At 48.1% G+C, this 25605-nt stretch overlaps 1 protein-coding gene across 3 annotated transcripts in view; it reads left to right on the forward strand.

Annotated features, from left to right (window-relative positions):
* SLCO4A1 (solute carrier organic anion transporter family member 4A1) overlaps window positions 13824-25605 on the forward strand; it is a 26156-nt gene continuing 14374 nt past the window's right edge. The window contains exons 1-2 of one of the 3 annotated variants that reach the window (XM_021416833.1): window positions 13835-13896; window positions 22543-22628. The gene's annotated coding sequence lies outside the window, so the exon portion shown is untranslated. Of the gene's footprint in view, window positions 13897-22006; window positions 22076-22542; window positions 22629-25605 lie in introns of those variants that run through there. The other 2 variants (XM_021416835.1, XM_021416834.1) reach the window with 2 other exon arrangements.

Consider the following 25605-nt stretch of genomic DNA (forward strand, 5'->3'; position numbering starts at 1 on the left):
CAGGCGAAAGCCTCACAGCCCGGGAGGGAGCGTGGGGGGCTTTGTGAGCAAAGGCTGTAACCCTCCGGGCAGGAAAGCAATCTTACCACAAAAACCAATGGTGCACAGGCATCCGGCACTGCATGGTGCCACGCATGTGTAAAACAAGGCTAAGCTGGCCAAGCAGGCAGCCCTGTGCTGCTAGCCGTCCTGCAGTCACTCCTGGCACTCTCATCTCACGGCCTGGTTGCATCCTTGCCTACGGGGCAATTGGTGCAGAGCGGAGATGCTCCCTGCACCCCAGCTCCCCGGTTTGCTGTCTGGTGATGAGAGCATCTCTCTCCCTGCTTAATGCTGGAGCTGAGATCCTGCGCTGCCTCCATAGAACTGCTGCAGCAGGATATGAATTATGGATGCAATGAAAAATCCCAGCGCAGTGCACAGAGGGAATATGCAAAGTGCAGAGCAATCACCTCTGCGCGGTGCACGAGCATCTCCGCACGCTGCCATTGGGTGCCAAAAAACTGCACCCCACCGTGACCTGCACCTCCCTCATCCCCAAGGCGCCGGGATGCCCTCCTCCTGAGAGCTCCAGGGCTGGAAATGAGTACACCCATCATGTGAAAAACATCTCTTTACATTTTGTGGAGGCACTCAGGGCACGGGATGGGGCATCACTGCATTCACAGGCATCCAGGGGACGGGTGTCTGCTCTCTGTGGGTGAGGGCTTGCCCCTGGGAGCTCTGGCAGAGCCTCACCCAGGGCCAAGGAGCCCGCTTATGTTGTTTGCATCCTCCTATCAGAGCCCATTGCTGCTGGAGCAGAGAGGTGTTGGGCAGTGCTCCACTGACTCTGGCTTTAGGGAGCTGTGGTGTGGGGGAGCTCTCCTCATAACTTTTCTTTCAGAAGGCTTTTCTTTTTAATTTCTTTTAATTTTTAGATGCCTCGATTCCTCCCCTTGAAGCACAGCTCACTGCCTCCATGCACCATCTCATAGCACACTGCAAAAGCGTTTCCACTTTTCAGAGCCATTTCTGAGCGTGCAATATCAACATCTGTGCTAAAAGCAAGCCAAAATTTTTCCCTGAAGCGATATTTTCCTTGGTATTATTGTTCCTTTTTCTTTTTAATGGTTTGCTTGTCACAGGGGCTCCTCAGCCTCTTATACTCAGGAAATGCAGAATGCTGCTCCCCTCTCTGCTGCAAGCAGGAGCCAGTGGTGAGCACAGCACATCCCGTGGTGCCAGAAGGTCGGGGAAATGCCTTGGGTTGTTTAGGCCCCCAATTAATTGCAACAACCCCCAATGAATGGCATCGTTAGCTCTTGTTCCTTGTGTTATAAAAAATTACAAGTATTACTTAGTGGCCACTAAAATTACACAGCACTGCAGCACTGCGTTTGCTGCTGTGTGCTCACCCTCTTTGTATGTTACAACCAGACACAGGATAGATGGGAGGCACATGGGCATCCCTGAAACCTGGCTGCTGGCTCTGCCCAGGCTGCAGCTGATGGACACAAAGAACCAAGCGCAGCACAGAGTTCTTTCTGCCCTGGGGAAAACACTGAGGTGCTGCTGTCTCATCAGGACCCTGGCTAAGTGTCAGCTGCAGGGATCATTGTTCCCAGGGCAGGCTGCAGGATGCTATGGAGCAGGTGACCATTTTCATAGAATCATTAAGGTTGGAAAGGACCTCTAATGCCATCACGTCCAACCCCAATCCATCCCATCATGCCCACTAATCACATCCCACTGTGTCACATTTACCCTTTTCTTGAACACCGCCAGGGCCGGTGATGCCACCACCTCCCTGGGCAGTCTGTGCCAATGCACAACTGCTCCTTCTGAGTAGAAATTTCTTCTGATATCCAGCCTGACTGGAATCAGATGGAGGATGGTTGAAAAGGAAGAAGAACAACCAGTAATAGGGATCTATAGCACCTCCATCTGTAGAGAGTATGATCAATTTTCAGCTCTCAGAAGCTAAAAGAGGACTGATGTATAACGTCCACTATGGTTTCTTCCTGGTTTATGTCTCTGACACCTTGCAAAGTCTTCAGGACGTCAGGACAAAGCCCTGCCCTCCTGTACACGTTTCCTTGGAGGATTTCACAAGGAGATGGTGCAGGCAGCAGTAGCAATGTCTGACAGCACTCCCACGGCAGCTGCAGGGCAGTGAGCAGCAATACAGTTTTGCCTTCTCTGCTGGCAATCTGCAGCTTTCTGGGCAATTATCTTCTCCCCCATCATCCTGCCCAGCACACAGCTGGTTGGCAGAGCTAATTGATTGGTGTTTGTACAGGCTTTTGGGTTTCTCCCGTTAAGTAGGTGTTAAATCTCATTATTATTATTATTATCTTCTGTCATAACCGCAGTGATGAACGTTCCCCTGTGCACGTACTTAAGCTACCCAATGTGGGCTGCCTTGTTCTTAATTTTGATTATTTTAAGAAGTCTTTTAGCACATCAAATAGCCTTGGTAGATAAAGATTTATAGCAAAGCCTTGGGAGCTGTCAGAGTAATGTTTTTCCAGCAGCAAAATCTTAACCTCCTCTTAGATCTCTTTCCTGCTTTGTCCCACACTTCCCCATGTGACGAAGAGATGCTGAAGCAGTGCTGGGTGCAGCTCTCAGGATGAAGGAGATGTGCTGTCAGTCCTTTTATTTTTGATCCCATTTGAGTGTGTCACTCAGCTGTCTCGAATCAAAGAGGGTGAGAAGGTGCCTTAAACTGCTGTGATTTGAAACTTCAAACTCACCGTGTCTTCTAGACACTAAGTAAATGGCTGGTGGGCTCTTGTAAATCACAGCATTTCTAAATATACCAGAGAGTCTCTCTGCCAAGATGCTGATGAACACTGTGTCTGTTCCTATTGACTTCTTTTCCCCCTTCAGATTACTTTTGCTTTGAATAATTTCAAATCATAATGCAAAAAAAAAAAAAACCAAAAAAAAACCCTGGACTCTTAACAAGACTCACTGATGCTGTGATTAATGAAAACGTAATGAGAGCTACCATGCAGCCATTACAAACCAGTTAGCTAATTAGTCTAATCACAGAGGTGGAAATAATTAAAAGACCATAAAGTAGAGGTAGCCTAATAACAGCATTTTCTTCTGACCCAGAAGTGAAGAGAGAAGGATGCTCTGTTCTATCTGGTTTACTGGGTCAGTGCCAGGAGGAGCGGGGAGTGAAAGGCATGGAAGAACCACAGTGCCTGGGCTGGATCAGGCAGGGAGAAACGGGGCAGCCCTTACACCACTCTAATTCAGACTGCAGCAGAGTCCTCAGCTGCTTCAGATGGGTACATGTAAGGTAGGATCCGGTCTGCTCTCTTTCTTCCTCATGTTCCTTTTTTTTCCCCAGGCCATTAGTAAATATAGTATTTAAACTACATTAAAACTCAGAGACCTCCAAGCTGGGTTTCAGGAAAGGGAGAGATCAGTGTTCTGAGGTGCTGGAGAAGTGCACCCTGAAACCCTGCCCTACTTCTGCAAGGGTCTTCCAGCCCGGGCTGCTAATGAGAGGCACGGGGTGATGTGCAGAGCTGAATTTCACCCTGTAATTAGCAGTGACCTACCTCTCACTGCTGGATGGAATGGCTCCTTTTGATGGGCTATAAAAAGTCCAAACCGGTAATTTTCCAGTTGGGATGGGTCATCGTTATGGCCATCTCCATTGGCTTGTATCATTTCTGCCCTGGGTTTGCGTGCGTTCCATTTGACCTGGGTATAATGAGCAAAGTAGAACAAAGGAGATGCAGACACACAATCAGTGATCATGTGCTGAAGTTGATGAATACGCCAAGACTGCTAAGTGGCTCCTCATCAGCTATTCACGTGCTGGGAGCCATCTTTATTTGCTCTTCATTTGTGAGTGAATCTATTTTTGTAGCTCCGTTTTGAGGATGAGAGGGTGGATGGAGACAACCACTGCTGTCAGGTAACTATTACATTTTCCTGAAAGATCAAACCATGACACCGAGCTGGCAGTGACCTGAAAAGAAGAAACAATGCCATGTCAATTAGAGAAGGAAGAAATAATTGTCCTTAGTGACACCTCTGGTGGGAGGCAGAACTTTATCTCCCTGCATCTCAAATAAAGCATCACAGCAGTAGCACTGACTGTGCTTTTGTTTTTCCAGGGTGTCTTTTCATTAACTTTATTTTATTTGCTGTAGCTGCAAACACAATTTCAAGGGTAGGAGCAGGGGCTGTCCCGCTGGGAGGATTTGCAGGATGAAATGCAAGCCCAGGACATCCCAGTAGGATCCCCTAGGTGTGACATTGATCCAGAAGGACGAACTTGTCCAAGGTCCATGCTGCATGCCAGTGGCTGCCCAAGTTCTGCCCTCCCAGCACCTATTCTTTTGTAATCTGAATGTGTGGGTGAGCAGCACACCCATCCCAGGGCTCTGTTGCAGCTGAGGCTGTTTCCTGCTGCATGTTGTGTGGGTTCAGCAGCATGCTGCTCCAGGAAAGCAGTTGTGTAAGTAGCAACACACAGGCTTGCACCGCCAGCGTTTGCAAACAGCTGGTCTGGAGAGATTGGGTTTTTTTTTTTTTCCTTGTGCTTTTGACCTTATTTGCTGAAAATGAAACATCATGTAACCTTCCAGGAAATGCCACGAATCTTCGATCTGACATGAGAACATAAATCTCCAGTGCGTGTGCATCAGTCCCAGTCAGGCTTACAGGTCTCAGCTAGATCAGAGTGCAATGGGAGCATCCCACATCAGGGCCAGCAGGACTTGAGCCCCACACCTGTCCTGTCCTCGGAACAGCATCCCCATGGCACTGGCTGCTGCCGATGAACTGGGCTGGTCTTCCTCCCATTCTTCGTGGAAAGAATGGGATTTCTTGCACCGGAATTGCAGTGACCGTGTGAAAGTTTAGTGGGACAGGTGCAGCCTTTCCGTTCCAGCTCCTCCTGAAAGAAAGCACGGCCTCACAGCTCTGAGCAGCCCCTGCTCCCACGGCCGTCTCGGGGAGCAGAAGGTTCTCCTGCCACTGGGAACTGGGGCTCTGCAGCCCCGACCACACGGGGAGGTGGGGGGAGGACGCAGCAGACGCCTGCGGTTTCCCATCCGGTCCGTGCAGACAGCTCAGTGCACGGGGCCTGAGCAGCAGGGAGGGTTACTTGAAGGTCAGAAGTCACCGGTGTGAAAATGCAGCCCCGCTGCACGGCTTGCCGGCACCTGCTCAGCGAGAGCACTGTTCTGCTGGAGATGTGCATGCCTCCATCCCAAGCTGCCGGTGTTTTGTGAGGACACATCCAGCGATGTGCAGGGCTCTCCTTTGTGCCTTATCCCCAGAGCGGGGAATTCTTTCACCCTGCCAGGCCCAGGGAACAACTCAGAGGCCCCTTTGCATTTTGATGCCTTTTCCTCTGCATCAGGCCCGTGGCATTCCTACAGGTTAACAGAACCCACAGGGATAACAGTGCCACGCACCCACCTCCCTCCCTGCGAAAAGCAACAGAAACCTGCGTTTTTATTTTAATGGGACGACCTTTCCTTGTTTCTCCACTAGATGGGAGAGTGAGACTGATCTAACAGAGCGCCTGTCTTTGTCCTGATAGGAATACAGAGGGGAGACGACGAATGAGGAATTCGCTCAAGTCAGTTCTTGGGTGTGAGGGCCCATCCTGCACGTTCTCTGCCCCTGGAAATGCTGCGGATAACCCCAAAAACGCATGTTGAGCCGCGTTATGGGCTAACCCCAAAAATGCACGCTTGTGGGGCACAAGTGCTTGCTAGGGGATTCCCTCAGCGCCAACCCCTCTGCCCTCATGTGAGGAGGAATCAGGTACACAAAGATTAGGTCACAGAATAACAGGGTCATTTTGGTTGGAAAAGAGCTCTAAGATCCCCAAGTCCAACCCCAGCCCACCCCACCATGCCCGCTGACCGTGTCCCTCAGTGCCACATTTCCACAGTTCCTGAGCACCCCCAGGGACGATGACCCCACCACTCCCTGGGCAGCCTGTGCCACTGCATCATTGCACTTTCAGAGAAGATATTTTTCTTAATGTCCAACCTGAACTTCCCTGGTGCAACTGAAGCTGTATTCTTGGGGTGAAATACTTTGTGGCTATCCACATCCCAGGGAATCAGTTGACCTTCCCCCCCCCCTCCAACCTTGCTTTGGAACAAGAAGAACCAAACCCCATTTTCTCTTCCTTTTCTCCATTGCCTTTCTCTTACAGGATTATTGCATCATAATGCTCACGGCAATAACGCGTCTTTCTGCAAAGATAAAAAATGTGCTGATGCAACAGCTGCACTTGCAGGAGGGGAATTTGTGGCCCCGTCTGACACCAGCAGCTGCACAGAGGATGCCCTGTGGCATTCATGCTTTGCTAAATTTACTTTCACTGCAACACTTCCCATCTCCTGAGGCATTGCCTGAGCTTTTACCGGAACTGAGTGCGCTGGGGAATTATACAGTAGCAGAAACACTTTCTCAACCAAACCAAAAATTGCCCAATTTGCCTATTTTTTATTACTGAGTGGTTTGGGGTTTTTAAGAATGAGCATGACTTCTTCCTTTGGGGATTTCATGGATTCTCTAAGAAAACCTATAGCAGCCAATTTTTCTGACTGTGACAAAATAGGTAAATATTTTAACTTTTGGGGGTTTTGCTGTCTGCCCAACCTCCTTAATTTGCAATTGTGGTAAAGAAGTGACTCAACTGATGTGTTCAATGTTGGGGACAGTTGTGCCCTTGAATGAATTAATCCTGACACCCCTCTGTAACTGTGCCCTTGTTGCCTCTGTTGGGGTTTCCCAGCTGCCATTATCCAGCTAGAGAGAGATAACAGCCTCTTTGGAAGAGGAAGTTGGGTTTTACTGGGTGTAATTTCTTCTGTTTTCCATAAGCAAGTTGCCCCACCCCATGTGTGCAACACCACTGCATCGCTCAGCAGGGAGCTGCATCCCACTCGGGCACCATGCTGAGAAGGACCAACTTTCCCAAGAAGGGAGGACACCTCTTTCATTTGTTGTAATTACAGATGGAAAAAATGTTGCCTAGAGGCAATAAAGGGGTAGAAAATCCAGCACTGGCAGGTCCAGGGCAAGCTCAGTGGGGCAGTTTCTGGCTGCCGGGTAGGGGCAGTGCAGGGACACAGGGGTGGCGATGGATGTACCATGGGATGTCTTGAAGGGATGGGGATTTGTTTGTTTGCTTCTGCCCTTGGGCAGCTGTCTGCTTCTTCCCGTGCCCCTCATACACAAAGTTTTGGGTGAGCAAATGGGAAAATGAAAGCCCATGTGCACAGGGCCACTGCTGTGACTCCGATCTACTTTTCTGTGCTCCAGCATTGCCACCCCCTTCCTATCATCTCCCTTTACCACTCTGGAAGGGAATTAAAACCAGAAAAGTAATTAAATGGGGAGACAAGCTGCAAACAGCCTGGTGGTGGGGTGCATCCTTATGATGGGCACATAGGACCTGGGGGGCAAGGATGCTGCGGGGACCCACTTCTTCCTCTGCTGCAGCTTGCCACTCTCTGACAGCACGCCAAACACAAACGAGCATCTCATTCTTCTGGGATGAGGTGTTGAGCTGATTACATTTCTCTTTAATTGTAAGGAGGAAATGGCACGTGCAAGGACGGCTTCCGCTGCCAACTTAGAAATGCTCCTGGGTGTATCGTGCCTGTCTTCCTGGTGCATGGAGCTCAGCTGTAGGGTTGAGAGGGGAGAGAAAAAGCTTTTGATCTTTAAGATCTTCTCCAACCTGAGCAATTCTATGATTCTATATTCAGAGCCATGGTTGATGGGGCATTCTATGGAGTGCTCAGCTACCTGTGATAAGTAGGGTATAGTCCAGGGCAAGGCACTGGCATGCTTGGCATTTACTACACTCATAAACAACTCCAGCAGCAGCAGAAAGGGTGCAAACTTCAAACTTACAAATCATCAGCACCACCAGGGTGGGGAAGCAGATGAGCAAAGTGCTGGGAAACATGTTGCTGCAGGTTGCAGCCTGACCGCTTTGGTAGCTGGCTGTTAGCATTGCAGCATCTGCATCATCATGATGGTGACTAAGGGCATTTCCATGGATTGGGAAAAGGGGAGAGGGGTTCGTGCTCCCCACGGGCACACAATGCTCCCAGCCAAGTGCTGCCTATGTTGGGATGCACGTAGGATGTGGGATGCTTCATGGGTCTGGGACCTCTCCACAGGGGCACTGGGCAGTGGGTGATAGGGAGCACAGGGCACAAATGAATGACAAATGCTCTGTGATGAGCACCTGTCCCAGCACACCGGGGTCCCTGGATGGGAAAACTGTACCACCAGCTGTGCTGATGTTTGCTTGGATCCTGACCCACTTAGCCTTGCAGGTGCTTTCAGTCACAAGATAAGAGCCAGTCTCTCCTTTAGACCTTGATCCTGCACGATCTACAAGGATGAATTTCCAAAATCAGATAGCTGGCAGGATCTCGCTTAATCTGAGATGGCAAAATCATCAGCCACGTGGTTGCTCCTTTGGTGTTTACTGTGGCAATATTTTTCCAAAGTTCAAAGTCTTTGCAGAAAACGTGTGACGTGCTTCGCAGTGATACTGTAGTTTTGGTGCAATGAACAACTACAGAAATCAATTTCTAGAGCAATATTTTCTATGCTAGTAATCTCTGGACTAATTACAGGACAGGAAAGTCGATAGCTATCTGGAAATCTTTCCAATGCGGCCAACCAAGCGTGCTGCATACCATGCTGGAATATATTCTTCACACACACGTGAGGCTGATGACTCCTGAATCATATGTGCAGATGATATCACTGTCAATAAGAGCCTGAACTTTGTCACACTGTAACATTTCGTAAAACCTGCAGGGGGAACTGGACAGAGCAAATAGCGCAGAGCAGCACTCAGTGCCAACTCTTTAAGCCAACAACAAAACGAGCTGAAAGTCTTGGTTAGTTTAACAGGAGTCTTTCTTTGAAAGGATTATGAAACAAAGTCATTGAAAGTTCATGCCTGAGGTATAATGTTTTTTTCATCAGATTTTATTTTTTAAGAAAATGTAAAACCTTTAGTGACTGAAAATAACCTTTCTCTGGTCTCCCAGCTGGAGAGAAGCAGGGTCAACGGGTGGTTCGGTGGGGCAATCTCCCTTTAAAAATAAATGAACAAAGAGGAAGGGTGTTGCCCCGATGAGAGGATCTTGCCTGGCCATACAAACACACTGTGCTGACCATGGCACACTGCTTCCAGCCAGAGCCCAAACCTCTCAAGGCCTGGTGTGGGATGGGAGGCAAGATGCTGCAGCCCCACTCCTAACCTGTGGGGGCCCTTCCTTGGCGTGGTGGCATTCATGTTGTCACCAAATGAAGAGCAAATATTCCCATCAGACACTGTGCCAAAAGCCCAGCAGGTGGGTAGGAAGCAAAGCCCACAGTGCAGTTGAATTTCCCATGTTCCTGTTCGCACCGCAGTACTGTGCAATACAGCAATGAATTCTGAGCTGTCGTGCAACCATGAAATATCGGCTATCACTTTGTATGTTTTTCTTTGATTATTCTCCATAACTTTTCCCCCCAGTGAATGGAGCAGTGGAAAAGCAGGACCAGGTGGACCCTTGCCTTGCTGGGGCATTCCCACAGCTCCATGCTGCTGCAGTGGGATCCTCATTCGGAGCAGAGCTCCGGATCCAGCATCTGGAGCAGGTAAGGTGCAGTAAGCCTCAGCACACCTCCAGAGACCAGGATTTGTATCCCCTCCAAATAAAAATATAGCAGGTTAGTAATGTTCACAAAGCTTGGAGCTCAGATTGACCCATGTGATGATCTGAATTCTAATTCTTGCTCTTAACTAATATTTGCATTTCTGTAGGACATCCCTAGCCAGCTCAGGAGCTATTTCTGTGGAACCAAGAAAGGAGAGCTATGAGCTGCTGACGGCCCCTCTGGAGCATCTTTCCTCTCTCCTTCATTTCTCCTTTTCTTCTCTATGTTTTCTCCCTTCCTTCTGCTTTTCTTCTCCTTTTTTCCTCCTTCCTTTCTCCGTACCACCTCCTCCCTGTCCAGAACAGGCACGCATGGGGTCACCGCTGCTCTGGGCTGCAGCTGGAACAACACTGTCCTTGTCATCTCAAAGTCACAATTCCTTCTGCAGTGGCCTCGGTGCTCGATCAGTGTGGTTAACTGTCGGGCACTCTATGGGAATGTATCTATGGCTTCTGCAGTGAGCTTCAGGGATTTTTCTCTTTCCATAATGCAGCCTTTGGATTTTCCCATGATTCTTTCCCCAGTAATGAATGTCACCCTTCATTCAAATAAAACTCAGTAGGAGCGCGAAAAATCATTTCTCTTTCTTTCCATTTTAGGAGGACAAGGCAGAGGTGGCTGCGCATAACCTGATAGAAGCAACCTGACGAGAGGGAGCTCAGACCTCCAGAAACATTTCAAGAAACAGCTAAAGGAGAAGCCACAGCTTTCCCTCTTTTGCTGTTAACACATCACACCTTGTGCCTGCTCAGCAGCGGGGCTCCTGCTGCCATTTCCTGGCAATGCAGAGCTGCAGCAGACGCTGTGGCACGAGGCGATGAGGGCAGGACACACAGCACAGCAGTCACTCCCTCCTCGGTGTTTCCCTGTCCCTGGCAACATGGCTCAGGGCCATCCCCAACAGGAGGTTTGCATTGAGATTATCGGGTTTAACAGCCGCCCAGGCAAATGTCATTCAGGAATTTGTCTAATCCCTCTTTGAACACGGTTATGCTGGGCTCCACAATGCCCTCTGGCAACAGTTGCCGCTGTTAATAAAGAGCTGAGCAAGAGGTTGCTTCCAGCCTCCTACCTGATCCTTTCATTTAGAGGATCCCTTACTCTCACAAGGATAAATACACCTGGCAAAGCTCCACGGGACAGAGACTGATGGAGACTGCTGCTCTCCTTTGTGACGGCAACAGTGTCTTGCAGAAGTACAGCAACACAAAGACCAGGAAAAATCCAGGGGGAGGTTTTCGGAGTTGCATTTTCCACTGCCAGCCAGCACTGCCAGCATTTGAAAAATAAAGCCATCCTTCTTGGCTATTTTTAATACATTTCCTGTGAATGAGTTTCTGGCACAAATTAGAGTTAGAATAGAGCTCCAAGGAATATCTTTTGGAAAAAAATCCAGTTCTGTACTTCCTTCCCGGAGATTCGCTGCCTGTTCTGCAACAGGAGATGTGAATCATGGAAATATTTATAACAGCAATATTAGGAAGTGATCATTAAGGCACCAGAAATCTGTGTGAGGCAGTACATCTTTAAATAAGCTGTTCATGACTGTGTTAACTCAGTCTTGTATGTTCATGCACACTTAGCTTTATTAAAAACAAACCCGTGCCCAGAACTGGACTTTCACTGATGAACGTACCACAATTCCCCATCCTCCCCAGTCAGCTTTGTGGGTCTTTGAAAAAAAGGAGGATGGTTTCATGTGATCGGCATTAATAAGGTTTATCTCTGCACAGATCTAGCCCAAAGATGGTGGTGATCATCCCAAGTCCCACCTGACTCACAGGACTGAACTTGAAGAAACATCTCCCAACAGTTTCAGTCGATGGAGCGATTCCAGCTTGCAGAGTGCCTCCAGCCAACCGACTTCCCTCCCGCAGCACTGCATTTGCATTCATTAAGCCCCGAGTTTTAATGATTTAGGTAGATAGATCAAGGAGAGCAGCCCAGAAATATGTGTCTGAACACCTCCCGCAGAGGTACAACGCACCATAAATCCATCCTGGTGTGAAATGCTCAGTGAGCAGACAGCATGCACACACACAGCCATTGCACGGATATCTGCAAGTGTTAGCAAGACCCAAAAAGCCAGGGTTTTCAGTGAACAGTGAAAATCATCACAGCTTCCCAAGCCCAAGGAAATAGTAACCCATATAATAATAAGGATATAATGACGACGGTGTTAGTTAAGGATAACGCTAATGCAATTGCCACCTGGAGGTGAGAGGATCACCCTGGCTGGCAGACTGCCTTGCCATGCCACTGCCTGGCATCTCCCAAGCATTTCTGTAGGACATAGATTTCTTCCAGGTTACCACTGTCCTTCCTTGCCAGACCTTGTTCCTTGGACACGTTATCAAAGCTCATGCAAATCCATAGCTTTGCATCTCCATCACCTGAAAGGTAAAACATTTGGAGATGCCGTATGAAAAATCGCCAGGAATTGAGCCAGGTATTTCTTCTGCACCTCTGATGACAGACCCAGCAGAGGCAGAAGAACTGGGGTGCATCACCCCAGAGCTGGAGCTGGCCAAGCACAGCTTGGTGATGGGGCAGAGCAGGAAATGGGGGGGGAGGTTCCCCAGCTCTGGTGCTCTTGACGCATCACTTCACCTTCACACATCTGCTGTCCTTTTCATCCTGTTTAATTAAAATATAAACGGTTTGCAGCAGAGCCAGGTTCGTCAGTGATGTACAGCACCAGCCAAAGCAGTGCCCTAATTGCAGTGCACAGCTCATGAAACTATTCATGTTTAATAAAACACTATCAGAGCGTGTCCATGGAGCAAACACTTCCTGTTTTTCCTGACCACAGCACATCACAAGCAGCAGATCTCCTACCTTTAACGTGGCATTAAAAGCTTATTCAGCAGCTCCCAATTTAGCCCATTCAGTGAAAGCCCCAGCACCTGCAATCCACTGAGCACAGTGAGGGCAGGGTGTAAAGGCAGCAGCTTCCAGCTCCATGCAGAGCTGCTGCTTCAGAGGGTGATGGGAGGCAGCCTCTGGCTTCTGGCCTTGCCTTTCCCTTGCTCTCCTCGCTGTGTGCAGCACCAGCTGAGGCTTTCCATTACCCAGCCTGTCCTTTGAGCTCTGGATGATGGAGAACTGATTGTGCTTTGGAGAGCTAAACACACAGCACCTGAATTATTTATCTTTAACATGCAGAAACAGGCCAAATTCCCAAGCGACGTGGAATGACCCTGATAATGAACATGGAGATGGCTGTGAAAGCTGCACAGGAGCTGCACGGGGGGAGACCCCCACATGTGTCTTGGTCACGACTGCTGAGATTCTTCCTGCCCCAAGGATTTGTGTCCTGGAGTGCATGGGGAGCTCCCATGTGGGTGCTGCTCTGTGCCTGTAACACTGAGCTCTGTAGCAGCAGAGCAGGAACAGGCCCAGGCAAATGGGTTTATCCGGTGTCTTCAGCTCTCCCAGCAGACTGGGTTCTGGAGCAGAGCTTCCCCTTATTCATCATTAACTCGACCACACCTTTCCCAATAGCATTTGGCACTATACTGCACCAATAAAGATAACGCTGCGATAGCTGTGTTTGTGTACCGAAACAAAACTCATGTATCTGCTCCCATTCCATTTTTCCTCCCTTTACATGAGGTCGGTTAGTTGCAGCAGCAGGAGGACAGGGTTAGGGTCCTGCTCTGCTCTGACACCGCAGCTGCATCCCCTGGCAGCAGGGCTTCCCTTGGGGTCTCCCCTGGCCATACCCCACAGCTCCCCAGCACACCCTGGGGGCAGGAAGGCTGCAGTGCCCCCCAGCAACAGGACAATAGTTCATTTTTCCTATGAAGCACCTGCTCCCACCCCTGCCTTCTCCCTAGCCAGGGTCTCGCTTCCATCCTTTTCCTTCCTTTGCCATCCTCATTTTGTCGACACTCTCTTTTGCCCTCTGCCTCCCACCCTCCCTCCTTTCCCCTTCTCCCTCTTCCCCCACTGCCCCCCACCATCCCTCTCCTTCCCCTCATCCCTTTCCCCCCGACCTCCTCTCCCACTTTCACTTTGCCCTCCGCGTCCCCTCCCCCCATTGGCCGCGCCACCTCCTCTCCGCCTCCGATTGGAGGAAGCTCACGTCCATCACGACTCAATGCCCCCCCCCCACCTTCAGTGCGGGCAGCGGAGCGCGGGGCGGGGACGAGAGGACAGCGGCAGCAGTGGCGGCAGGTACCGGCCGGGGGGACCGGGACCGCGACTGCAGGGATGCGGGTGGGATGGAGGAGCACGGGGTGGGTACCGCGAGCTGCTGGCTCCTCCGTGATGCCGGGAGGGCTCTGGGTGCACCGGCGAACCGGGGACAGTGTGGGCTTTTGGGGGCGGCGAGACCCCCGGGGAGATCCCCTTCCCCACAGCTCTGCGCCGCGCGAGGAGCCCCGAGGCGACGGGGATGGGCGCGGGAGGAGCCGCAGCGTGGGAAAAGCCCCGCGATGGGGATGGGAGAGCGGGGATGGGGATGGGGGTCTCTGCCCGGGGTCCGGGGAGCGGATGGGACCATGCGGATATTGTGTGGTCATCGGGTGCGGAAACGCGTGTCTCTCTTCAAGGGAAAAAAAAAAATCACTGAAATAGCCACACTCGCGTCGAGACTTTCCGTTTGGTCTTTCAGCGCGCTGCTTTCAGAACAGTATTTTTTACCACCGTGTAACTGAAATTCGTCAGGACTGAATCATTTCTTCTTTTTCTCCCCCTCCCCTCGCTTATCATATTTCTACGGGAAATTAGAAAGGTGCAGAGAAGGAGCGGAAAGTAGGAAGAGCTAGCGAGCAGGCATGGCATGGCGATGCTTACAGCAAGTAAAAGGGATGTGAATAATACCGGCATCCTTATTTCAAGGGAACAGTAACTCAGTTAGAGAAGGAAGGCACAGGCAGCATGCTGGGCTGAAATCGGAGCGCTCTCATTGTCTGACCTATATTATTTTTGCTAACCTATTTGCTCAGGCGATACGAATCTGAAGTGTTGCTGTAATATAAACGTGCCTTTTAGCTCTGAGAGCTCAAAAGACTCTTGTGGACATTCATCACATGAGTTTGTTGCATGTCCCTTTTATAACCATTCTATAGGCTGTTTGAATTTACCAAGCAACATACTGCAAACGTGAAGCTATCCCAGTCTGGCACCTCTATTTTTTTTTTTTCCCTTGTTTCTGGGCTCCTGTGTAGAGTCCCTTGGTTGTAAAAGCACACATTGAAACCGCATCAGATGGGGAACGAACACAAAGGAGATCTTTAGAGCCGTATGCCTTGAGCTGTTGTAAACGTGAGAAAGGGGATGAAACAGGACGGGTGGGGAAAGGGGGTTAGTCAAATAAAAAAAAAAAAAAAAAAGAAAGAAAAAAAAAGTGAAGCTATTTTTATGCAAGGAGGTCCAGCCCGCAGGCTACCGCAAGTGATAGGAAGTGCTGCCTGCAGCCCCCCTATGTTGGGGCTGACTGCAAGCACCTGCCCCGTGCTTAGCACGGCTCGGTGCTGGTGTGCCCAGGTGTGCCAGGAGCTGTGCAGGACAGCACTACATGGATCCTGCCCTGGGATGGCAAACACTGGAAACACCACTTGGTGCCAGTGGTAGTTACTCCTGGCTCTGGGAACTAGGAGCTACCTGAGCCAAGTGCTTACTAGAAATCTTTACAGGGGTTAGAGATAGACAGACAAGAGGGAAGATAGGATCAGCCATTAACAAAAGCAAAACCCCTGTTTTGGGAAGATCAGCATCCAGCTGCCCTCCGCCTCGTGATTTTCAATTGCAAACCCCTCGAGGCAGCCTTAGTCTCTTTTGTGTGTCTGAAGCATGCTGTGGTCCTGTTCCTGCTTTGGGTCTTTACACCCTGCAGCAGCCTAAAATGAGACTCATGGCTCTGCTTTGTGCCGATCATTCTGCTCTTTCCCTGCTCACCCCTTGCTCTGCTCCTCTTTACTTCACTGAATGCACCAAGCCCAACAATCTGCCTTACCCTGAGGTCTTGGTCGCAACCCTTGGGTGAAGGTGTCGAATATTTTGTTTTGCCATTTGGGTTTGTGGGCTTCTTTGCTCTGCACTCCGAGCTGCTGCTCATACATTGATTACTCAGACCCTGGGACGTTTATATCTTGCACAATCCCATTCATGCAATGATGAGCAGTGGAAATGCTTCGTAAGATGCATGGTAGCACCTAGCAGAGCTGACAGCCTGGTGCTGGCCTTACAGGATAGTGAGGTGCTGGGCATGATTTCAAGGGGAAAGCTCCCTTCCCCCTTTGGGTTCTATTCTTGCTAACAGGATGCTGGTGTTACAGCAGCATGCAGGGGCTGTTACCCACACACAGGGTGGGTAATGCTCTGAAGTGCATTGATGGTCTTTATTTCAGTGTCTGATGTGAAATGAATCCGACTTTCCCTGGGCTCAAAAACTGTGTTATCTGGGTCCAGTTCAGGGCTGATCTCTGTGCCAGGGCGCAGTACTGGGACAACAGCAACTCTGACCACACCTCTTCCTGCCCCATGCTTGACAAGCAAGCACAGTGTTTCAGCAGCATCCCCAGCTGCCCTAGGAGCTACTACTCTCCTTTCCCTTCTCAGAACGGATTTGGTGCTAGACCTCCCCATGACATAATTAGTTCTGTGCCATCTTGGCCTTGAGCGACATCTCAGTGATGCTAAACTGGGCGATCCACGAGCAAAGAGATTCTGTAAACACTTTCCATGGAAAGTGCTTAGAGGGAGCACTCATCTGTTTGATGGATCCCAGGCAGAACTGCCCATCCCACCCCAGAAGCTGGGATGAGTGATTGCAGATGAGTGCTCAGAGAGGGCCACTAACTGGTGGATTTTGCATCAGACCTCTTGTTTGTACTGAGGAGAGCTTGGGATGAGTAAGTGTAGTATTTAATATTGGCAGAGTGACGTTATTCTAACTTTAAGTCTCTCTTTAGGCAGAAATACTGCTAAATCTGGGCAATTACCATATTGCTGGTACCAAAAATAATGTCATTCCTCTTCCAGGTTTATTAGCATTTGGAGTATATCAGTGGTGGGAAGTCTCTGTTTTATTCTTGTTATCCCTGTTGGGTGTTCATCAAGGTGGAAATTTTTGACAACAAAGATGTTAGGCTGATCTCCTATTCTGGTGATGCTGTGGAGCTGGACTAGATGACCTTTAAAGGTCCCTTCTGACTCACGTGATTCTATGATTCTGTGTGTCGTTACACTAAAACTAGATTTGATTCCTCTTTTTTTATTTGTATAATATGTTGCTGCATGATATCAATGGTCTTCAGTCTCTTGAATTCACAGATCTTGGCTTGGATCATAGAATCATAGCATTGCTCAGGTTGGAAAGGACCTTCAAGATCATCAAGTCCAACCGCAACCTAACCATACTACTCTAACAACTCACCTCTAAATCGTGTCCCTGAGCACCACATCCAAATGATTTTTAAACACATTCAGGGATGGTGACTCAACCACCTCCCTGGGGAGCCTGTTCCAGTGCTTAACAACCCTTTCTGTAAAGAAGTTTTTCCTGATATCCAACTTATCTTCCAAGCATGAAAATGAAATGCTGGCAAGCTTTGTTTAACGACTGCTTGGTGGTATGAAGGAGTTGGGGGGCCATTTCCATGTGGAGAAAGCAAGGCCAAACACTTCTTTTCCCGAAAGATACTTTGACTTTGCAATGCTCGGCCTGAAAACAATCCAAGAAAAAGTACAATTTGGCTTTTTTATAGATACGCTTTCACATTTGTGAACTGGAGTGCTTCAGATACACTGAGATAGGGGTTAATTTTCTAAATGGCACTAAGAGATAGAAAAAAAATACATCTAGATTACAGAGTTCTGCTCAGCAATCCTAACCCATGGTACAGAAATAAACAGCTCCCCACAACATTGAAGGACACGGGCTCTGCTAGATTTTCTGTTCCCTTGTATCCTCTTCTATGAAAACTGCATCAATCTTTTTGACCTACCATCCTCCAAATAAAACAGACTTGAACATTTAATTAAGCTTGCTCTTACCTCACAAGCTCCACAGAAAACAGAAGCCCGGCTCCTTGCGGGACTGACCTGCTCCTGCTCTGCTGTGGTATAATCGAGGCCAAGGCAGATGCCACAGGGCTTCATGTTAGCATAAGAATTCCCCCAAAAAGGGATTGCCTGTCAGTGCTTTCAAAGCAGCTTTACACTCTTCTTTGTATTGCTGGAGTGGACTCAGTGCTGAGGAGGTCTTAGATCCTTCAGGCCAGATGTGGGGCTTGGTTACAGGGTTGCCTCACAGCCCTGATCAACCTGTGAGCCCCGTAGTGTGATTTCCTCTTATTTAGCGGAAAACCTTCAAGGAAGTGCTTTAAGATGCTGAAGAAATTGAATTAAAATGAAATAAGTAGGTAACCAGGCTGTGTTCATGCCTCACAGGACTCTGCGGGGGCTGTGGGGTGCAGGCAGGTCCTCAGCAAGGCAAACCGAAAAGTTCCCGAGTCAGAAATAAGAACCACGCCGTGCTGCTGCACGGCAGCAGGAATCCCTTGAAGGCAGTTTGCAGATTTCCAAGGATATCTGTCCCCTCACAGCTGCTCTCTGAGGCTGCAGTTCTCATCCATGAGAACACGGAGGGTACAAAGCAGAGGCCGTGCCCAGAGCGCGTGGGGACAGCAAACCCCTCTGAATTCCAGCAGATGTTTTGGGTTGACAATGGGAACATTATATGCCTGTTTATTCCTTTATCTCAGGAAGAAATACCATTTGGCAGCAATTTGTTCCCTGGCAGTGGGGATGAATTGCTGGCCTGATTGAGCCTTGTGAGAGGAGAGGAGTGCCATCCTGCAAGAGGTTTGCAGAGCCAGCAGTGTTTGTGCTGGCAGAGCGCACGCACACCTGTGCACACACCATCCTCTGGGCCCACCTTACCACGTCATCCGTGCTGGTACTGATGTGTGCTGAGGGCTTCAAGCATTTTTCCACCAGCATCTCCCACAGTGATCTCATGTCCTCTGACCGGCAGTGATTTTTGTTTCTCGCGCTCAGCCACATGGAAGCACCAAGCCGCTGAGTATAACCTGCCTGCCCGTGTGCACCCTGCTGTGCTTTGCAGCCATCCCTGAGATGTTCAGGGCACTTCTACACCGAGTCATGGCTGCAGCCATGGTAGGAGCTTGCAGCACCGACATTGGTGAGGACTCAATGCTGAACATTTTGGAGATTTCTAAGGAAGCGATGACTTCAGGTTGGCTTCTCAAAGCCTCCTAAAATTCCCAGGCCATAACATTCATATCGTAGCTTCTGCCTGTCCCTGTTTGCAATGATCAGCAGTCCTGCACACCGCTAGCATGCTGCCCTCAATCTCTGACCCATTCCCTTTGGGTCTGAGTTCCTGCCCCCCATCTCGTCGTTGCTGTAGTTTGTGGTTACGGTACTGGTTTGGGATTTTGAGTCAGAGAAGGAAGATTCCTTTGATGAGGGTTGTCATTTCCTCTTGAGTGCACAATGAGGATGTGTTTTTCTTAAAGAAATCTCCAAACCATGACGTGTCAAGATCCAGGGTGTTGCATGATCAAATGCGAATTAACCCCAATCTGACGTGGTGTTTGTTTTAAGTGGATGAAATACGACAATTTTATTTAGCTCATCGTTGGAGGGCGGATAGTGAGTACCTGGTGCCAGGAGACCTCAAGGAAGCGCACAGAGTCAGAAGTCCTTCAGCTACATGACCCTGTGCACTGGTCTGGTCCGGTCCAAATGCCCTTGTGCCACACCAGCTTTGTGCCGAAGGGGTCATTTTGCACCATCTGGCTTTGTGCTAGATCAAATACTGTTTCTGTTGTCATAGCTAACAGGAGACCAGAGTATATTCAATATAATATGCTTGGCTAATCCAACAGAAATATGATTATGTGCCCATTCCTGCTCCAGATCATATCTGCACTAATGGGTGATTTAGAAACACAAAAAATAGTGATGGTGGAGACATGGCTAGAGAGCCATAAATAAGCTGGACCTGATGATCTTTTCACGGTGGGCAGGAGAGACAATAGGAATGTCCAACTCCAATTAGATACTTAACTTTTAAACAAGTAATTAAGAGAGAAATCCCACTCCTAATGCAGAGTGACATCGCAGGGAGTCATCCGAGACAGAGAAACCAGGGTTATTTAACTGTATGTTTTGCATGCTGTAGTGTCTTCCTAGGTGCTCATCTGAGGTTAACCAAAAAAAGGAACAGCTGGAGTTCTATGGTAGAGTGCCAAATGGCCCATTTCAAGCAGCAAGCTCATTTAAGTGCTGTCTGGGAGTGCCGTGCTGTTCCTGTGCTTGGCAGGAATCTCAAGACTAATACCTCGGAGGATTAGAGAGCATCACTGAATGTTAAACAAGATCCAGGCTAAGCGGTGTGCACCAGTGAGCTTATGCTCTGGGGGATGTTTGGGGAAGCTATTACTTGCTGATCTGGAAAAGAAAAGTGAGCTTGTGTGGGAAATACTCTTCCCTCAGCTGCATCCTTCCTGTATTGGCTGTCTCCCCACCCCTCTCTCAGCCCACCTCAGGGACTCGTGTGCTCTCTGAGGATGGTGAATGCTGGGGGATGCCTGATATGGGCACGTTATGGGTTGGTTTGTTGGTTTTGTTTTTGTGCTTTGTGGTTTTTTTTTTCCCCTGCGATGCGTTTATCTCTTCTAATGTGCTCTCTCCATACTTGTATTGTCTGCGTTAGGACAGGAATTGGGTAGGAATCTGGCCCACCAACATGGCATGGAGCTGGAGAACATGTCTTAGAAGGCTGTGAGCTACAGATGCCCTGCAGCCTGTCCTCTGCTGGTAGAGCAAATGGCCCATGGTGCGTGGTTGGCCCCAGAAAGCCCACCTGCTGTAGAAAAGAGCTGCTGGAAAGCAGTCTCTTCCCAGGAAGAAGCAAAACATGAGTTAATCTGGATGCTGACATCTGATCCCAATGCCCACAGCATGTAAAGGCAGTGCAGAGGCTTTGTCCAATGCCAGATCTCCTTCCTCTGTGCAGGAATTCATAATGCCTGGTGTTTCACGTAGATTTCTTCTGCAGCAGTAAAGGAAAATGGGGAAATGTGCATGTTTCTCTAGGTTGCTTTGGGTGGGCTTTTTTGCATAGGTGACAGTGGTAGGAGCAGCAGTGGTCTGAGCTAGGGTATGGGTAGTTTTGGCTGCAAGAAAAACGGCAATTCTGCAATTGCTATGTCACAATAAAGCCAACACGGATTCCCAATACTCTGTGAGAGGAGAGCAGCTTGATGTAGAACATGAATTGATCGTTCAGAGGAAAAAAAGCCAGATGGAGGCATCTCAATAAAAAGCCTGTTCCAGCAGTGACACAACAGAGAAGCATGCTGAAAACCATTCAGAGGCTTTGCTACTCCAGCAATGACTGTTGCCCTCTGTTTATGAAGAGGATGCACTAGTGACATATAACGTTAATACACCGCCTACACCTCATCTTACTGATACCAAATCCACTTGTTTGTGGCGGGGCTTCCACAGAGTTTCATGGTATCATTTCCTCTTTTCATTTTTACCTTTGTACTGATCTAACCAGGAAGCTTAAAAAGAATGTTCCTGTAAATTGTGGTAGTGTTGACATAATGATGTTACATTTATCCTACACTCAGTGTCCTTGCATTGCGTAACATGGGATGCTGCATTTTTTTTTTTTTACGTAATTGCTCTTATCTTTAGAAACAGCAAAGAATGGTGTTTCATTTTCATAATTTGGCTCATGTTCAGTTTGGTCATCTCATCCAGGATTTGGATGAATCATCATTCCTTGGAAGCAAGAAGGGATATGTATAGAAGCTAAGTGGCAGTGATGGAGAAAAGCCGACTCGTGGTTCATGCAGAAATGTTGTCCTGAATATTGAGCTTCCTTAAACGTCCTTAAGAACCCAAATGCTGGAAAATAATGTGCGTAGGTCTAGATCGTGGGAAAATACTGGTGCTGCATCCATCGTGCTAGCGTGGAAACTTTCTCATCATTGATCTAACTTACAGGAAGGAAAAAGACATTAAAGCAAGAGTGACATTAGGGAGAGGGAGTTAGGCATTATAGCATAAAGGAACCTTTTGTCTGGCTAATCTTTGCTGCAGCAGAATATTGTTGCCTGGTTAAATCTGCTCTGTGTATTGGCACAGCAAGTTTTTGAAGATGGGCTGAGGCAGCTGCAGCCAATTGCGTTTGCACAGATAAGCTGGAACAAATAAGTAAGCTCAGAAAATCTGGCTAGATTTATCTTCAAAGCATTTTCAAGCAGCTAATTGAAAATTATCCAAGCCACCTTCCTGATTTCTTGCATATTATTGCATTAATTTGCCAGCGAGTGGAAGAGCGCTTGGAAAACATACAAAGGATTTTGTGAGTACTAAGCTTTGCTAGTTGGGCTTTATTTAATTATAAATGTTTCCTTGCTCCTGTGATAATTTGAAGCCAGCTTCTGCTGCTGGGTTCTGTGCTTCAGACCCTGGTGGGACTGATCACTTGAAAACACACCTTTGGTGCACCTGCAGCACTGTCACTAGTGGGGAGCACAGCATTAGGTATCCATGAGCTCTTTGGGTGTGTTTCTCATTCCTGAAACATTTGTGCATGTGCAGAATGGTGCTGTTCCTATTGGAATTGCTGATGAAAGGCTGCTCCCGGCAACAGCAGCCTCCCCTATATTGCTGAGCCAAAGAGGCACTCTGTAAAACTTGCTGTAAAAGGAGGTCCTCACATCCCCAGGAGCTGAGTAAAGTTCCCCAGCTGTCAGGACAGCAGTTCACAGTGTTGCACAATCAGAAAACAGCCCGATCACTGCGTGCCTTCTTTTATCTCCCTCCCAGCTGCAGCAGCCCTCGAGGACACCCGTGATCTCAGGACCGCGGTGTGGATTTGTCTCACTTCTCTGAGGCTTTCCCCTGCTGAATCAGTGAGTGGATTACGCTTGATCCATATGGTGTGCATCAGCTGCAGCAGAGTAATACCGATAATCCTGCAAGCCAAGTGCAAGAAAAACTTACTATTTGTTACTAAGAGAAACTAAGCATCCAAACCTTGATGAACTTGTCCCTGTGTGGAGTGATAGCAGAGCCTGGTGCTTGGATGTGGGCTTTCCCGAGGGCAGGTTGGCCATACAGCCAGGGCAGGCTCTCCTGTAGGTCAGGGAGAAGGGCAGCTGCTCCCCACTGCTTTGCAGCACATTTTTGCATCACTTTTGTTCTCTTAGCATATTGTTGCCATAGGATTGAAGAAATTATTAAATCTGCCCCGTGCTTGGCTATGGAAAGCAGAAATGATGAGAAGATGCTATTTGCCACAGTAAAACCTCATGAAAGTCAAAAATCATCGAGTGAAAGGGAAGATTAACTACTATAGGGCATGCTTCTGCAAATAGGATTATTTCGCATGCCAGTTAGGAATTAATTAGTAACATTAACCACAGGCCTCAGCAGAGACAAAACATGTTTTTAATCGGTCCTGTGACTTGTTAAATGATCACCTGATGAAAAGCTTCTAAGTTTTGCAGTTTTGCTATTGATTTAATGCTAAATATTGGGGAGAGGGTAATCTTTACAAATTTCACTGTAAGATACAGATCATACTTTCATTGCCTTGCTACCTCTGTTGTGTTGATTTGGTATTGTTGGCAGCCTAGAATCAGCTGTATATCTTTAAAAATAATAACAGTAATGAGTTAAACTCATTGCAGCAAAATGAGGACATCTATAGCTTTGAGATAATAGTATTGGGACTGGTTCAAAGCAAGCAAGAACTCACCAGCTGAGTCATTCAAAACAAAGATGAATGAGAAGCAATAAATGGATGAAGAACAATGATTAGAAGGCACACGAAGTTTTTTTGGGTGCATCTTTTTTTCCCCTAAGGGTTATATCTTGTCCTAAAGCAGCACATGGCTCACGTGGAAGCTAATCTTCCCAGTGAATGTGTCAGTTCCAGTTTGGAAACATTTGGTGAGATAGCAGGCAGCATGGTGGGCACAGCGTGCAGCATCAGGCTGCCTGCCCGGAGCGCCGGGTGCAACCCATCTGTACTGGTCCAGTGCGAGGGGCCAGGACAGGGATTGGGGCAGAATGTGAAGCTTCTGGGCATGGGGGAGGCATCTGCTGCTCCTGGGAGAGAGATGTTGAAAATGCTTCATCCTGACTTTACTGATATCTCAATAGGATTAAGAGTAACAAAAGTCGAAAGGGAGGATGCTGCGGTCACTTGGAACTGGTGGCCAGGCTCCTCCTCCTACTGCTTTAAGGATGGGAAAACTTTAGTGCTAAGCTCTAATCTCTTCCTGGCTCATGAAATATGTATTGGTGGAGGCATCCCGCTGCTGATAGAGGCAGTACGAGTGCTTCCCCCCGTGTGTCCCTTTGGGAGCTCTTGGCTCTCCATTGTGCAAGTTAACTACATGAGATGGGCTTTTTTACCTGCTGAAACTGGTGCTAGCAAAACCAGTTCCCAGCCAAGCAGCCTCCTTTATGAATGTAGTCAAATGTAATGTCACCTGTGTGCAGTATGGAGAAGTGTGCAGCTGCAGTCTGTTGATTTACACCTTGGTACGTGACCCATTCTGCTCCTTAACGCCTGATCCAACAGCCAGTCAACCCTGCTGAGTTTAATAAAGTTAGAGTGCTAAAGCACTCTTATTTATTGTTTTCAATATTGCAAAGATGGGAAAAATAGATTTAGAGCTGCAAGAGTCGTAGGGACAATGGAGGGACAAAAAAGTGAAAAATTATGGTCTTACAGCCAACCTATTATCTTTTTATGCCAACACAGTACAAAAGTCTGTTCCTGCAGCTCAACTTCGAAGCCTGCAGACAGTTTTTGCATTTCCATGTGTTAGCAGTAGCCTGCAGGTTTCTGTGCTGATGGCACCCACGACACAGCTCTGGGTGCAGCAGTGGCCCTTTGGCTGTGAAACTTATGCTGCCTCTGTGTTATCATCAAATTCCTTCAAGAATCTGGACCCCGATGTAGTCGGTGCACTCTGGTCCCCAGACAGATTGTGATGATTACAGTTATTTGCAAACAAAAGGCCTCGTGCACTGCTGGGTGCATCTCATCTGCTAAACTCATCTAAGGACCAGTGCTGCTGTAGCACTACTGACATGCATTGATAGGGGGTGTATCCTCTGGCCTTCTGGGATGGAAGCACGACCTTGATGATCTTCTAAGCATCAAATTCTGCAGGTCCACCTGCCCTGGTGCCTTTAAGAGACAATGGTAGAGGGAATACTACTGTTTACAGGAATATTCCTGCAACGTTCCCAGGTTACAGCAATCTGAACGTGCCTCATTTTATCAGGAAAACAGCCCCCTCTTTTCTCCCATTCTCTTTGATCAGCCTGAATAGGAACGTTTTTATAGGAGGCTCTTGAATAAACATTGGCAGCAAATGTTGGGAAATGCTGAGTGCTTTGAAAATATTCTTTAATAAAGCAGTTCTTATCCAATATTTGTTGTGTGTTTAAGATCTGCATTCAAAGGAGAACTTCATTGTTTACATCATTTATAGCTGAGCCAATGCATTAAACTAAAAATACTCTTTTTTTTTTTTTTAATTTTCTGTTTTCTTTCTGCAGTGTTGAGGTGCTGGCATGCTAGGACAGCACAGGGACTGTTTGAAAGAAGGCAGTCTGCATTGGTAATCAGGTTAGCTTCAGCTGCCTGTGCCCTCCAGCTTGCTCTGCAGCAGCACGTAGTCTAATTAGTTATAGAAAGGATTTTACTGAATAGTTGTAAACAGATCTCAGGGCCTGGGATAAAATCAATCCAACTGTGGAAACTTCTCAGGATAATTATAAACTGTTATTAGCATAGTATGAAAGAGAGACTGAAGGACTTTTGTCAGTGGGAAACTTGTAGCTTTCCACACATTTCTCTGCAGGAGG

Source organism: Numida meleagris, chromosome 19, assembly GCF_002078875.1.
Source record: "Numida meleagris isolate 19003 breed g44 Domestic line chromosome 19, NumMel1.0, whole genome shotgun sequence".
NCBI lineage: Eukaryota > Metazoa > Chordata > Aves > Galliformes > Numididae > Numida > Numida meleagris.